This window comes from Bombyx mandarina, chromosome 05 (genome assembly GCF_030267445.1).
Source record: "Bombyx mandarina strain Sakado chromosome 05, ASM3026744v2".
NCBI lineage: Eukaryota > Metazoa > Arthropoda > Insecta > Lepidoptera > Bombycidae > Bombyx > Bombyx mandarina.
Window position 1 is genome coordinate 3114410 of NC_143212.1, and position 14276 is coordinate 3128685.

The window sequence follows — 14276 nt, forward strand, 5'->3', positions numbered from 1 at the left end:
TCTATCTATATAACAATAAAATTGGTTGAAAAATCAATACCCTTATACCACAAATGTTGATTATTAAACGTGTCACGATGACACAACATAAACCTTTTATATAATTTCAGTCTAACACAAGATAAATACATCTCTGTAATGGAATCATTTTTTTTTTCTATCTTCGTAGAACGAACTTGCCACTTTTAACCGTAGGCATACCGCTGTTTATAAACATCGGCAATGCCAAGGACCTTGGACTACTTGCACGCCTTGCCGGAAGTAAGAATTATGGCAGTAAGTTTGGCGATATCTTTGTTTTAGATTCAGATAAGATAATACAAAAATGATCTTTAGAAATTCACTTTGAAGCAGCGTCGTGGCCTCACGTGGTAGAACTAAACTATGTAGCGGAGGCAGAAGCTTTTATGACAAAAAAAATTAAGAGGATCATTTCAAGCATTTCCTTAGAATGGCAAACCTAGCTTTGAAATATACCTAATATTATTAGTATCATCAACATTATCAAAACAATATTTAACTCTAAATTAGAACAAAGCATTTAGAACTATATTCTAAAATTCTCCCACAAAGACCTTTGTAAATGTACTGTAGCCCGCGGCGTTCTTTCACGTTTGTACCGAGGTAACTCAAAGTTACATTGTTGTATAATACATTAAAGGATGTTTTTTTGATGTTTTTGTTTTATTTTTATAATACTGGCGAAACAAGACAAACCGCGGATCACAGAAATGACCGTGATATGTTAAAGAATTAATTTCATAAATTTAATAATTGAACACGTAATCTTGATTTTATTCTGTGGATGTTAATACTTTTGTGTTAATGTTAATGAGCAAATTACATGAACCACAATGTGATAATCAACTCAACTTAAAAATGGTCGAGGTTTCCACTGGAATTACTACCTTCGTCAGATTAAAATAGTTTTTACTTCTGGATTTCGGTCTGTTTTTTTTTTTGAGAAAATATAACTTTCAACAGAAATCTTTTAAAATCGCAACTAAGCAGACCCATTTTACTGGTGATAGGACCACTTGTGAGTCCGCGCGGGTGGGTACCACCACCCTGTCTATTTCTGCCGTGAAGCAGTAATGCGTTGCGGTTTGAAGGGTGGGGCAGCCGTTGTAACTATACTGAGACCTTAGAACTCATATCTCAAGGTGACTGGCGGCATTTACGTTGTACATTTCTATGGGCTCCGGTAACCACTTAACACCAGGTAGGCTGCGAGCTCTATGCAATAAAAAAATAAAAATAAAATTGTTTTGTCTTGAGCAAATTACATGAACCACAACGTCATAATCAACTCATCTTAGAAATGGTCGAGGTTTCCACTGGAATTACTACCTTCATCAGATTAAAATTGTTTCTTCTTCTGGATTTCGTTCTGGTGTTTTTAAGAGAATATATAACATTCAACAGAAGTTCGTGTAATAAAAATCAAACCCGCAAAATTATAATTTTCGTAATTACTGGTGGTAGGACCTCTTGTGAGTCCGCGCGGATAGGTACCACCGCCCTGCTTATTTCTGCCGTGAAGCAGTAATGCGTTTCGGTTTGAAGGGTGGGGTAGCCGTTGTAACTATACTGAGACTTTAGAACTTGTATCTCAAGGTGGGTGGCGCGTCTACGTTGTAGATGTCTATGGGCTCCAGTAACTACTTAACATCAGGTGGGCTGTGAGCTCGTCCACCCATCTAGGTAATAAAAAAAAAAAAAAAAAAGTCTTTTAAAATCGCAACTAAGCACATCTATTTATTATTTTTATTGAACGAGCTCAGATCCCTCTGGTGTTGAGTGGTTACTTAAGCCGATCGTGACCACTCACTTTGACCTTTTTTTTTATGATTCAGGGCTTACTGTTGGTCGGAGGCTTTTTTAGTTTCACCAAGTCAGGTGGGCGAGCAAAGGCTCAACCAGGAGGGGTGGGATTTGCTAACAGGTGCCTGAGCGCCTCCAAAGAAGACCTAACAACTCAAGAGCAATTGCTTCGCGAATGGATCTACTACCGGATCGGACTTGCGATCCGCTGAGAAGATCCGGCTAAAACTCAGCGGGCTGATATTTAGGTTAGGCTGCACATCGAACTCTTTGCCGATTTCGACGAGTACAGTTAGGGGGGGTCTTTGAACAATAACAATCTCAACCGCATTGTAAGTTGGCGGTCCCACCCAAGACATGAATACCTCGGCAGAAACAACGAGGACTCGCACAGACTCTCAACACGCTTTGCAAGTTTTAATTAATTTACATTTTAGCAAAAGTCGATAATTGAGTCTCGATGATTTTGTTGAAGGCATATATTAAAGTAAGCGCTATAGTACATCTAAACATTTACAATCGATTATATAAATGTAAACATCAGAGAACGAGCATAGTTACAATGGATGTCCTTTCAAAAGGCGTTTTAAACAATTACTAAGCGTAAAACTCTACATAAATGATAGAGAACCAAAAAAGCTTCCCGTACCGGGAATCGAACCCGAGCCTCCTGGGTGAAAGCCAGGTATCCTAGCCACTAGACCATACGGGAGATGAAAGGAAGTCCAAATTTTGTCAATACGTACTTAAATCCTCAAAGTCAAACCTTAGTGTACTGATTATTAAATTGGTTTTTGTTGAAATTGCGTATGTCGGCCAAGTAAAAAACCAATCAACGGAAACAAAAAGTCATCATCTGTACAGCGACGACGACTACGACGACCAGTTCCGGAACAAAGAAAGTTTAGAGTATTCGAAACGTCAGAAACACTTTAATGACAGTAAAAAATGCGAGATTAAAAACCGTCACTAGGCATTGCTGAAGTCCATGGGCGACGGTAACCACTCACCATCACCACCACAGTGAGCCGTATGCTCGTCTGCCTACAAGGGCAATAAAAAAGTATATAGTTTTAATTATTATGTCACTCATGAAATCTGATCTATGAATATTCAGACGAAAAGTCGTATAAACATTTTAAAAAATCCGTGAGCTTTATTTTTAGGGCAAAATTTCACAAACCAATTGCTTCATTCAGCTTCATTGTTTATTCTACTAATGTTTAAATATCTATATAGTAGGGTAGTGAAATTGGGTCACGCTCAGCGGTCTACCGTTGTTTGTTGATGGTATTAAGACGGAAATATCTTTCTCTCGGAGTCTTATCACAACAACAACTGTACGCATAAAAGACAAGCAAACAAAAATATATATATTGTTTTTGTTTTAGATAGATCAGAAACAAATATAATTAGGAATGCTCTGAAGTTGTTATCGTAAATGTCTGGCCATATATCTCTTATGTAATTATCTATATATATAAAAATGAATTGCTGTTCGTTAGTCTCGCTAAAACTCGAGAACGGCTGGACCGATTTGGCTAATTTTGGTCTTGAATTATTTGTGGAAGTACAGAGAAGATTTAAAAGGTAGATAAATATGAAAATGCTCGGAATTAAATAAAAATAACAATTTTGTTTTTCCTTTGATGTGTCCCCCGTCGAACGGATTCCTTTTGTTTGTTTTAAGTTTTAAGTATACAAAAGTTTAGGTCTTTTATTTATCGATTTAGGCATTACGGAATCTGTCGGGTCAGCTAGTTAGAGATAAAATATAATATAACAATCTCAGAATCGAGCTAATTTGAATTTCAAGTCATTAATTTCATATATTTTTATTCACTGTTTATTCATGTTTCGATTAATGGCGGAATTTTGTTTGGTTATTTCTTACTCCGTATTAAATATACCCCATTGTCCAATTAAGGTGTGAGATCGCTCGGGGTGAGATCATCCCTCCGCAGGTTGACATCGCAAAGACAAGGGGACCAAACTGGATACAATTGGCCCAGAATAGGGAACATTGATTTCGTTGGAGTAGATCTTCACACGACGTGATCTTCTTGCAAACAAATAAAAAACTAAATAAATAAGTGTAAAGAGAAACCTGTACTATTTAAAACTCTAGTTTTTAAAAAGGATTTTTATTCAGTGTCATTCAGATAAGTCTGTCATAAAGTAAAAATAGAGCTTAGTTTTTTCTAGTTTATTAATACTGTTTACCGTTTAATTTTTGATATTAATTTTAAAAGAGATTAAGGGCTTTAATTTTTTTTTCTTATTCTATCTATTTATGAGTCCATAAATGACATTCTGGATTTTCAGTAATGTGCTATTTGGTTTTAAAAATAAATATCGCGGGACAATATCCACTAAAAACAATTTGAATGATATTGTTCTGAAGTGTATTGATTTTAAGACACTTTCTCTTATTTTGTTGCGCAAGTGTACCCTAAAACTGGTCTCGTTTTTGGAACACCTTTCGCTTCTTCGTCGTCAACAGCAACAGCTCCGATAGCCGTGATCGTCTAGTGGTTAGGACCCTACGTTGTGGCCGTAGTAACCCAGGTTCGAATCCTGGTCACGGCAGTGATAATAACACTGTCGCGGCGGAGTTAATCTTTTTACATTTTTTTTTGTCGACACTGTACCTACCTCCACTATTCCTACACTATCCGATGAGGATATTTTTCATTGAAAAACTACGGTTATGTTATAAAATTTAAGGCAATAAACTTTTTATTTGTAGCTATGAATGGGCGGACGAGCTCCCTACTGACTTGTCCTTAAGTTACCGAAGCAAATAACAATAACGTAGTATGAGACATTGTTTTGATGTCTCAGTTAAATAAAATATGTAACGGGTGTTCCAATCATCAAACCGAAAAATGCTTCACAGTCGAAATAGGCAATATGGTGGTATATAACATGAGGACTAGAAATGAGGTCAAGCACTAATAAATACTAGTCTAGGATCGAAAACTGCTGGTATATTTCCTGAGAGTAATATGTTTTATTTATCTACGGGACGAACTGGAGTGATGCTGTTTTTTGGCCACGGATATCAGACAGACTGTATTGAAAGTTTTATTCAAAATGTCAAAATCTTAATTCACGGTTTCAGCAGATTTGATATATTTATCAATATGTTATTTTCCCATATATTCCCAATATTCAATATATAATAGACTAGCGACCCGCCCTCGCTTCGCTTCGGAAACATTAAAACACACATGAAACCAAAAAAATAAAATAAAAATAAATGAAAAAAAAGTAGCCTATGTTTATCAGGGACAATGTCGGCTTCTAATGGAAAAAGAATTTTTCAAATCGGTCCAGTAGTTTCGGAGCCTATTCAAAACAAACAAACAAACAAATCTTTCCTCTTTATAATATTAAGTATAGACACAACCCACTCAGTTTCTCGCCGGATCTTCTCAGTGGCTCAGGATTCCGATCCAGTGATAGTTTCAGCGAAACACTGGCCTTGTTAACGCCAGTGTTAGCAAATTCTCTTGGGTTAATCCCTGTGAGCTCACCTAACAGCCACAGTGTAGCCGAAATAGCCCTTTAGGCTACCAATGACTAGGTAGGGGGGAAAAATCTGGGGCAAATGGTAAGTAGTTATCTAGCCCCAAACTGGTATTCCTTGTAAATAAGAACCGAGCGTATTGTCTATAAGAGAGTTCACAGTTTATGGTACATTGTCGATAAATAAAACAAATAAACTTATTATTGTTAAAGCACGTGCAATGTTTCGAATCGTAATCCTTAAATCGTGCGTGAATATCGTAAAACATTAGAACAGTCCATTTTAAAACTTCGAAGCTTCATAAAAGTCTATCAGACGATTTCTACGAGCGGTCCTAGTCAGCATCGTAAAGTTCGCACATCGTAAATGTAAATTGAACAGTGCGTCCAGCTCGTTTTATATGGGTAAGTAAAGGATACGTGCATAGGTAAAGATGATGATAATAAAATGCAAATCTATATGTATTCTCTATCTATCTCTATCTATATCTATGTTATTATCTATAAGTATATTTATAATGACGTAAGTCATGCATTCAATTTAACTAACTGTAAGTGAGGGTGTCTTTATATTTTACAACTTTCACCCATTCATTAGATGACTTACATAATGTTATTGTTCCCCGCGATCGTATTCACATAGAACATTTCTTTGCAATTTTCTTCACTATCACTGCTCGCAGTATCCATACTCAAATTTAACACCTTACAAATTACTTTCTTTTGCACACATACTCGCGAAAAATGCCCTATCCCACCGCTGTCACCATGTATTGAAACCATAGACCTATATAGTAGGGACACGACATATTGTTCTATACGTACAATTGCTTATATAAATAGCACCCATTTTGAAGGCACACACATAAACATATATCTATCTCGTTCTTACTCAGCACTTTAACTCGCAGGAAAACAATATATGTAACAGTATTTCAGTGCGTACATAAAATGAAACATGAATATACGTAAATGTCTCCGTCTCCGTCTAATGAGGCCGAAAATCCGCCATGTTTAGCGCGCCAAATGTCATTGTCACGTCAGTTCGGCCGTCTGTTTTGGGTTGTACATTATTTATTGACTTTGATATCGATTTAATATGATTACTTATATAAAATTTCTAGTTTTATCATGCTTAAAACATACAAAAATAATAATTAAAACATATTTTATAGGATCTCAAGAAGTTCGATGCCCCAAAACTATTATCTATATATATTTAAATTCATTATGGAGCCCTCATCCGAAACATAGATTATACACTTAATAATATATTTGAATCCGAAATATCGGACACCATTTTTCGGTCGGAATCTATTCATAATGACACTAATCATAAATACCTCTTTAAAATACGTCATCAAAACATATTTAGACATTCTGTTTAGATATTTCGGGAAAAAGGCTACCGACAAAATCTCTTCGGAACTATTTAAATAAAATAGTTTTATTCCGCAGTGAGTAGAACACTATTGTAAATTCGTTAAATATTTATTAATTAAGTGATTTTAGAGAAGAAGTCACAAGGAATGACGTTTGTAATTTCATTAACGAATAAATGTTCTGTATGTGTTTTTTTTTATCAGGCGGTCCCTTGATAAGTTTAAAATTTGAATCACTCTCAAGTGAGAGTGATTCAAATGGTCCGGTGCACCTTCCTTGAGGTGCACTGCGGTAGTCTGTTACGGACTTTAGAGTCAGCAAAACAATTAAAATAGATTGTAATAGTCTAAGAAAACACGTACTCAAAATACGATAACATCCAGCATGCTAGAAATGGGCTGATGGCACTGTACTATGCCATATCTTTATGTTTTGCGGCAAACGACAACTTTATAAAATCAGTGTAGCAAATTTTAAAAATCGTCATATCGTTTTCTTGGAAAATTTGAAGCACGAACTCGTCTTATATTTCACATAATATCTAAATCACATCATCTTTGCACATAACAATATACTTAATTCCTATTAAAGTATAAATTCTACAAATACATTCATACTCAACAATATTTAAAATAAAATAAGCCAAGAACGTTTATCGATAAAACCTACTAACATTAAAATCTTCTGGGCAGCACTAAAACCGCCATGTTTTGTGGCCAGATGACGTCACAGTGGCACGAATGTTTTGTTGACGTTTCATTTCCATAGGTTTCCTACTTCAGTGATTGAAACACACGCAAGTTGGTTCAATACCGATTTATTTTAAAGACACCCTCACTTACAGCTAGTTATATTGAATGCATGACTTACGTCATTATAAATATACTACACTATAGAACTAAAAGAACAGATGAAATAATAGGAACACCAAAAGAAGAAACAGAAATGTCCCCCCGACATTGGAATGGATGTATGGAAATTATAACTCAAGGAGGGTTAACGTTAGGCATAGGGCTGTTCGTACAACTCATGCCAAATCCGTGTGCAGCACGGTAAGAGAACATGCTGCTCCAATATGGTGTGCTCGCGTCGGGTTATGCGGCACTACGCAGGGGCTCAATTCAAGAGAAGTTTAAGTAAGTGTCGACTTAAAAAAAAGAAAAACCTTCCAAACACGCGTTTACAAACGGCTAACGAAAGATAGAGATTATAGTGTAGTAAAAAGGCGTTCCGCAAAACATTTGAAATTTGCCTAATTAATGTTTTTTTTTTCTACCTATTCTAGTAGCCTCGAGGGGTTATTCTAGATTCAACGAGCTAGGTGAGCTCACGCGGCTCAAGCCGGGAATGTTGCTAACACTGGCCCTAGCAATAGCAGTGCTTCGCAGAATCTATCACCGGATCGGAAACGCGACCCGCTGTGAAGATCCGGCGAGAAACTCAGTGGGATGTATCTATGAGCTAATTTACTCGTCGAGCCCTTCGTCGCAAGCGATGGGTTCGAAGAGGATGGTGGCCGGTGCTTGAAGTACCTAAAAGCACCGTTAATGGATCGGGAGGATCCGTTATGACGTGCTTAGGGCGACGTTCGACTGTGTCGACGAAATATGAGCACTCGTATATAATGTTTTAAGTTGTTTTCATATGTTCCATATATACAAATCAAATGATATTAAGCTTCTTAACAGTAAAGCTTTAGTATCAAAGAAAAATACTTTTTTACATACACTTCAGAATCGTGTACAAATTGTAATTTGTGTTATGATTGTAAGCTTTTAATTAATGTGTAGCATATCAATGAAGTAATGAGAATTCTGAAGTGTTGATTTGACCAAACCTTAACAAAGCGATTAAAATTCCTTTATCAAAAGCCATACCTACCAACCGGTGTGCTAATGGTATGTGTGATTTTTTAAGACATCAATTGCTTACGCTACTAATGATGGAACCTTAAGAATTTAACACATTTATTATAGATATTAATAATGATAATATTAATTACATCTAATCTTTATGTTTCCTAAAACTATGAAACAATGGTGACTACATCCACTACTAATTACTGTTTTAAAATTTTTATACGGAGTAGTTAAATAAGCTTCGTAAAATTCAAAAGTTTTTCTTAAAACTCCGTAACGTGACGCTTTAGCTTTGAGGGACAAAACTTTATGCGCCGTTTCAATGTTGTATAAAAGTTAAATATTAGCAGTACATTTTTAAGTGCCAGAGAAACGAGGTTTAAGTTGTGAAATACTTACTATATTTTTAATGGCATAACTTAACTCACAAAAAAACAGAAAAACCATATCGTATTTGACTTATTTCATAAGTTTATCCGTCAAGTACAAAATAATTTAAATCAAAACAATGAAAAGCTTAATGTCATTCGTTTTTCAGGTTAAAATACAAAAAACATAACTCCGCCGCGACAGTGTTATTATCACTGCCGTGACCAGGATTCGAACCTGGGTTACTACGGCCACAACGTAGGGTCCTAACCACTAGACGATCACGGCTACCGGAGCTGGTGATCGCGTGTCTGAAATATTGAAATGCACTCCAAGAATTATATCAGTTATGCGCCGCAATAAGCAGAGTTGCGCAAGAAAATGTAATAAGCGGGTTTTGTATTTACAATTGACTAAGATTAGCGTTGTGCGGTGGGTTGTTGTTTTAACATTAGATATTTGCCTAGCTCTACCCCTGGCATTGCTGATGTCTATGGGCGACGATAAGTACTCACTATCAGGTGAGCTGTATACTCGTCTGCCTACAAGGCTGATAAAAAAAAACGAATAATTTTAACAGAGACGAAACGATAAAGGTCTGCGTATTTAAAATGTAGAGCTATCGCTATCAGCTCTCATATCTCCTTTTTCAATTAATTTTAGACGACAACTGGAAGATTACTATAACGATAAGTAGCCGCAGGGCCGATTCCTAATCTCAATATTGTAATTTTGTCAATAACGGTTACATTAAATCTGTTTTTGCGGAAAAAATCTCCTACCAATGTACTTTTTCTCCACCGCGGGGGATGGTACTATGGTACTTCTTCAAGTTACTGGAATAACGTTACGCCTTTGGCTTCTAACCACTTAGACTGAAGCAGACAAATTCCTACTCATACAATAACCAAACGCAAGACGAAGCAGTAATGCTTTACGATTTAAAGGGTGGGTTAGCCGTTGTAACTATACTGAGACCTTAGAACTGATATCTCAAGGTGGGTGGCGCATTTACGTCGTAGATGTCTATGGGCTCCAGTAACCACTTAACGCCAGGTAGACTGTGAGCTCGTCCATCCATCTATCCAACAAATAAATAAAAAATGCAATCGCTCTTCCATCTATCTCTGTCCACTTGTGCCATCTGCACTATGTATCTTTTTAGGACGACAAGTTTTAAACCACCACTCTTAAACATTTTAAACATTTGAGCGACTTTTAAACATTTTTAAAGTATAAAACATACAATGTACATACAACTCGAAATTTTCGGTTTCCTAATTTAAGTGAAAGTGCTCCAGTTTGTACTTGCGAGGTGAATGTTTCGTTGTAATTACCGACAGCTCTGGTAGCCGTGATCTAGCGGTCAGGACCCATTCTTTATGGCTTAGATGGGTGGACAAGCTCACAGCCCACCTGGTGTTAAGTGGTTACTGGAGCCCATAGACATCTACGTCATAAATGCGCCACCCACCTTGAGATAATAGTACTAAGGTCTCGAGTATAGTTACAACGGCTGCCCCGCCCTTCAAACCGAAACGCGTTACTGCTTCACGGCAGAAATAGGCAGGATGGTGGTACTTACCCACGCGGACTCACAAGAGGTCCTATCACCAGTAACCCTACTTTTTGACCGTAGTAACCCGTTTCAAATTTATTGAAAAAAGAGATATGAGAGCTGATAGCGATAACTGTACATTTTAAATACGCAGATCTTTATCGTTTCGTCTCTGTTAAAATTATTTGTTTTTTTTATCAGCCTTGTAGGCAGACGAGTATACAGCTCACCTGATAGTGAGTAATTATCGTCGCCCATAGACATCAGCAATACCAGGGGTAGAGCTAGGCGAATATCTAATGTTAAAACAACAACCCACCGCACAACGCTAATCTTAGTCAATTGTAAATACAAAACCCGCTTATTACATTTTCTTGCGCAACTCTGCTTATTACGGCGCATAATTGTTATAATTCTTGGAGTGCATTTCAATATTTCAGACAGGCGATCACAAGCTCCGGTAGCCGTGATCGTCTAGTGGTTAGGACCCTACGTTGTGGCCGTAGTAACCCAGGTTCGAATCCTGGTCACGGCAGTGATAATAACACTGTCACGGCGGAGTTTCGTTTTGCCTTACAACTTAATACTATATGCCTACAAAACTTGTCTTCAATGTGCGTTTTAATTGTTTTTTTTTTACTCCACTGTAAACAAAAATATTAAACATAATAATTTTTATCGTATCTAATAATATACGAAGTTTATCTTCAATCTTTTGACTTTTATTTTGATCAAATACCCGATGGCATTTTTAGTGGCATGGCAATGGCTGCGTTTAAGCCGCATGCTCGTTCTACAGCGTACGCGCATAAAAAAATATGACCAAGTGCAAATCAAAACACGCACACTAAAAGGTTCTGTGTTTTTTCTTAATGTTCACGGCAATAATTCGAACTTAATAATGAATTGGGTTTCCCTAAAACAAACATACACACCGCGTCGTCGTAACTTTTCAAAGTCTACAATCCAAGATTTTAAGCTTATCAACATATCATATAGGTAATTAAAAATACTATTACAGTTTTATCTCGCATATAATTTATTGTCTTTTTATTATTTCCTACGTTTCGTTTTATATAAAGATAGACGTAAGCTATTTTTTTAATGTTTTATTATATTTTTATTTAAATTTTTTTTTATTGTTTTTGAAGTGAAACTTCTTTAGAATCAAGAATTCAAACCCGATGAAACGAAAAAATAAGTCTGTAGAAACACAAACACATAAATGTATAGGATTCAGCCGGCGAGAGAATGAGATAGAACACATTAGACGTTCTCGGTCTCCTCTTTGTGCGACTCTTCGTAGCATCCCCACTATTGTCTACTAAACATTGTCCATATTATGTATGCTCCTGTGTAGTGGGATAGTCAGTATATCTACATCTTATTTATAAGTTTCACTTCTACCGTGTGTCACTTTCACACACACATACTTTTTTTATTAATTTTTTTATATTTTTAAATATTTTATAATACATTTGTATGTCGGGGCATAACACCTTAGCTGTACGTGTTTCACGACAACTTTAAAGTAAAAAACGTGAAAATAAAAACGTAAAAGTCGTTTTAACGACTTCCAAGTAAAACAAAAATGGTGCCCCTCCAACTTGATGAAAGAAGTGGAACTTCTTTAGCGGTGTGTAGTTTTGTGGTTTTTTTTCATCCTTAAACCAAATTTCTCTTGTAATAGGGAATGCTGTGTATAAGAGAAACGACCTAGCTCGCTTTGTCCTCTCCTTTCTCCTTGTCTCCACGGTCGAGTGGTTTACGAGACGCTCTATCTATTTTCTCACTCTCGCTCTTCCTAAATTATATGTTTTCTTTCTAGCCGTAACGAATCTATCGCGTGTTAAATTTTACTGTCAACGTACCTAAAGAAATTTCAATGAAAAAATCTTACAATATGTTTCAAATATATAAGACTAGAAGAATCGCATGTCACGTCACGACATATGAAAAGCTTCATCCGTTTTCTCGTTTTAAGCGAGATACCTTACCCGTTTTCAGTTAAGTTAGTTAAACCGAACGTAAGAAACATATAAGTCCCAAAAGCTACGGAACCCTAAACGAGAAAAACAAGGCAGTTTTTCAAAGCGATTGTCCTCCGCGCTCTCTCTTGTACCTGTTAGTACGAAAAGATATAACGTATTTTAAAGGCTTTTCAGTTTTACTCATCCGCTGAACGAACGTCAGCTTAACCGAATAACGTGGAGTGCACCGGCGAATAAACTAGTTTCCCAGTCGACGCCCGACACACACGCCATGTGCCGTCTTTCCTCAAAAATATTATAGTGTCATTGATCCGAACTGATGCGAAAATTGAGAGGTGAAACGCAATTTGGCTTAAGGATCGATTTCGCAACATTACGGGAGAGCCATTTCTTCTTCTTATCAGCCCACAGACGTCCACTGCTGGACATAGGCCTCCCCTAAGCCTCGTCACAAAGACCGGTCCTGCGCTGCCTGCATCCAGCGGATCCCCGCGAATCTCGATAGATCGTCGGTCCATCTTGTGGGAGGCCTACCCACGCTACGTCTTCCGGTACGCGGTCGCCACTCAAGAACTTTCTGGTCTCAACGGCCATCTGTTCTACAAGCAATGTGCCCTGCCCACTGCCATTTCAACGTCGCAATCCTTTGGGCTATGTTGGTTATCATTGGTTTTCTGCGAATCTCCTCATTTCTGATTTGATCTCGCAGGGAAACTCCGAGCATAGCCCTCTCCATTGCCCTTTAGGTGACCTTGAGCCTTCTCGTAAGGCCCATTATGAGCGATTTAAAGAGCCATTTAATGTTTATAATATGAAAAAAATATATAGCATAACAAAAAAACTTCTTCAGCTATTTGAATGGAGTAAACTTAATTGAAGTTCAATTAAAAACATCGAACTGTTGATGCTCATGTCATAAATCTCGCGTATTAAGTGAAATGTCACTTAACCCAAATAGCTTTTCACTCCTTCATATGTAAGCCGATTGCTTTTTTGAGAGGATTTTATATAATGTGTTCAATTAAAACTCGATTAGTAATAAAATTAAAAATTACCGTACGTAACATACGTCACTTATTAATTTTGTACTAGAGGTGCCGCAGTAGCCGAAATTTGACTATAATTAATTGGAATTGTAAGTTTGTACACTATTATGATTGTATTTTATACTTCTATAATCACAAATTTCGCCAAGACTACACTATAAAAAATATTAACAAAGACAAACAATATTTAATCTCAATTTGCGATTATGCATGCGTGTGTGCGTCAAATACATGGTATGTAGTGTGTGTAATGTTTTCTTTATTGATTTAATGTATCTTTCTAAAAATATTAGTATTGTGCACTTCTTCTCTATATTCTCTATAAGTGTGGAAAATGTCATACTCCTCCGTCCGCGCAATTTTCGTAAAAAGGGATACAACATTTTTGCTTCACGTATTAATATATAGATTTCTTTTAGTCTCATCTAACGGAGGATAATGTGAGAGAATGTGAGAGATTCCAAACTAGCCGTAAGATCAAGATTACTGAATTTATAATAAGCTATTAAATAATTAAAACTTAGGCTTCTAACCCAGTGTAGTTTACACAACGTGTTTAAAAATAAAAAAAAATTCAAACAAAAATATAACTCCGCCGCGACAGTGCTATTATCACTGCCGTGACCAGGATTCGAACCTGGGTTACTACGGCCACAACGTAGGGTCCTAACCACTAGACGATCACGGCTACCGGAGCTGGTGACTGGCTTTATGA

At 36.7% G+C, this 14276-nt stretch overlaps 5 non-coding genes across 5 annotated transcripts; 2 read left to right on the forward strand and 3 right to left on the reverse strand.

The window, feature by feature from the left end:
- Positions 1-2464: 2464 nt before the first annotated feature.
- TRNAE-UUC (transfer RNA glutamic acid (anticodon UUC)) lies at positions 2465-2536 on the reverse strand. The gene has a single exon. It is a non-coding gene; the product is annotated as a tRNA-Glu (tRNA).
- A 1805-nt stretch (positions 2537-4341) lies between these two features.
- On the forward strand, positions 4342-4413 carry TRNAH-GUG (transfer RNA histidin (anticodon GUG)). Its single transcript has one exon. It is a non-coding gene; the product is annotated as a tRNA-His (tRNA).
- Positions 4414-9182: 4769 nt separating this feature from the next.
- On the reverse strand, positions 9183-9254 carry TRNAH-GUG (transfer RNA histidin (anticodon GUG)). The gene has a single exon. It is a non-coding gene; the product is annotated as a tRNA-His (tRNA).
- A 1733-nt stretch (positions 9255-10987) lies between these two features.
- Positions 10988-11059, forward strand: TRNAH-GUG (transfer RNA histidin (anticodon GUG)). The gene has a single exon. It is a non-coding gene; the product is annotated as a tRNA-His (tRNA).
- A 3118-nt stretch (positions 11060-14177) lies between these two features.
- Positions 14178-14249, reverse strand: TRNAH-GUG (transfer RNA histidin (anticodon GUG)). Its single transcript has one exon. It is a non-coding gene; the product is annotated as a tRNA-His (tRNA).
- Between the last annotated feature and the right edge of the window lie 27 nt (positions 14250-14276).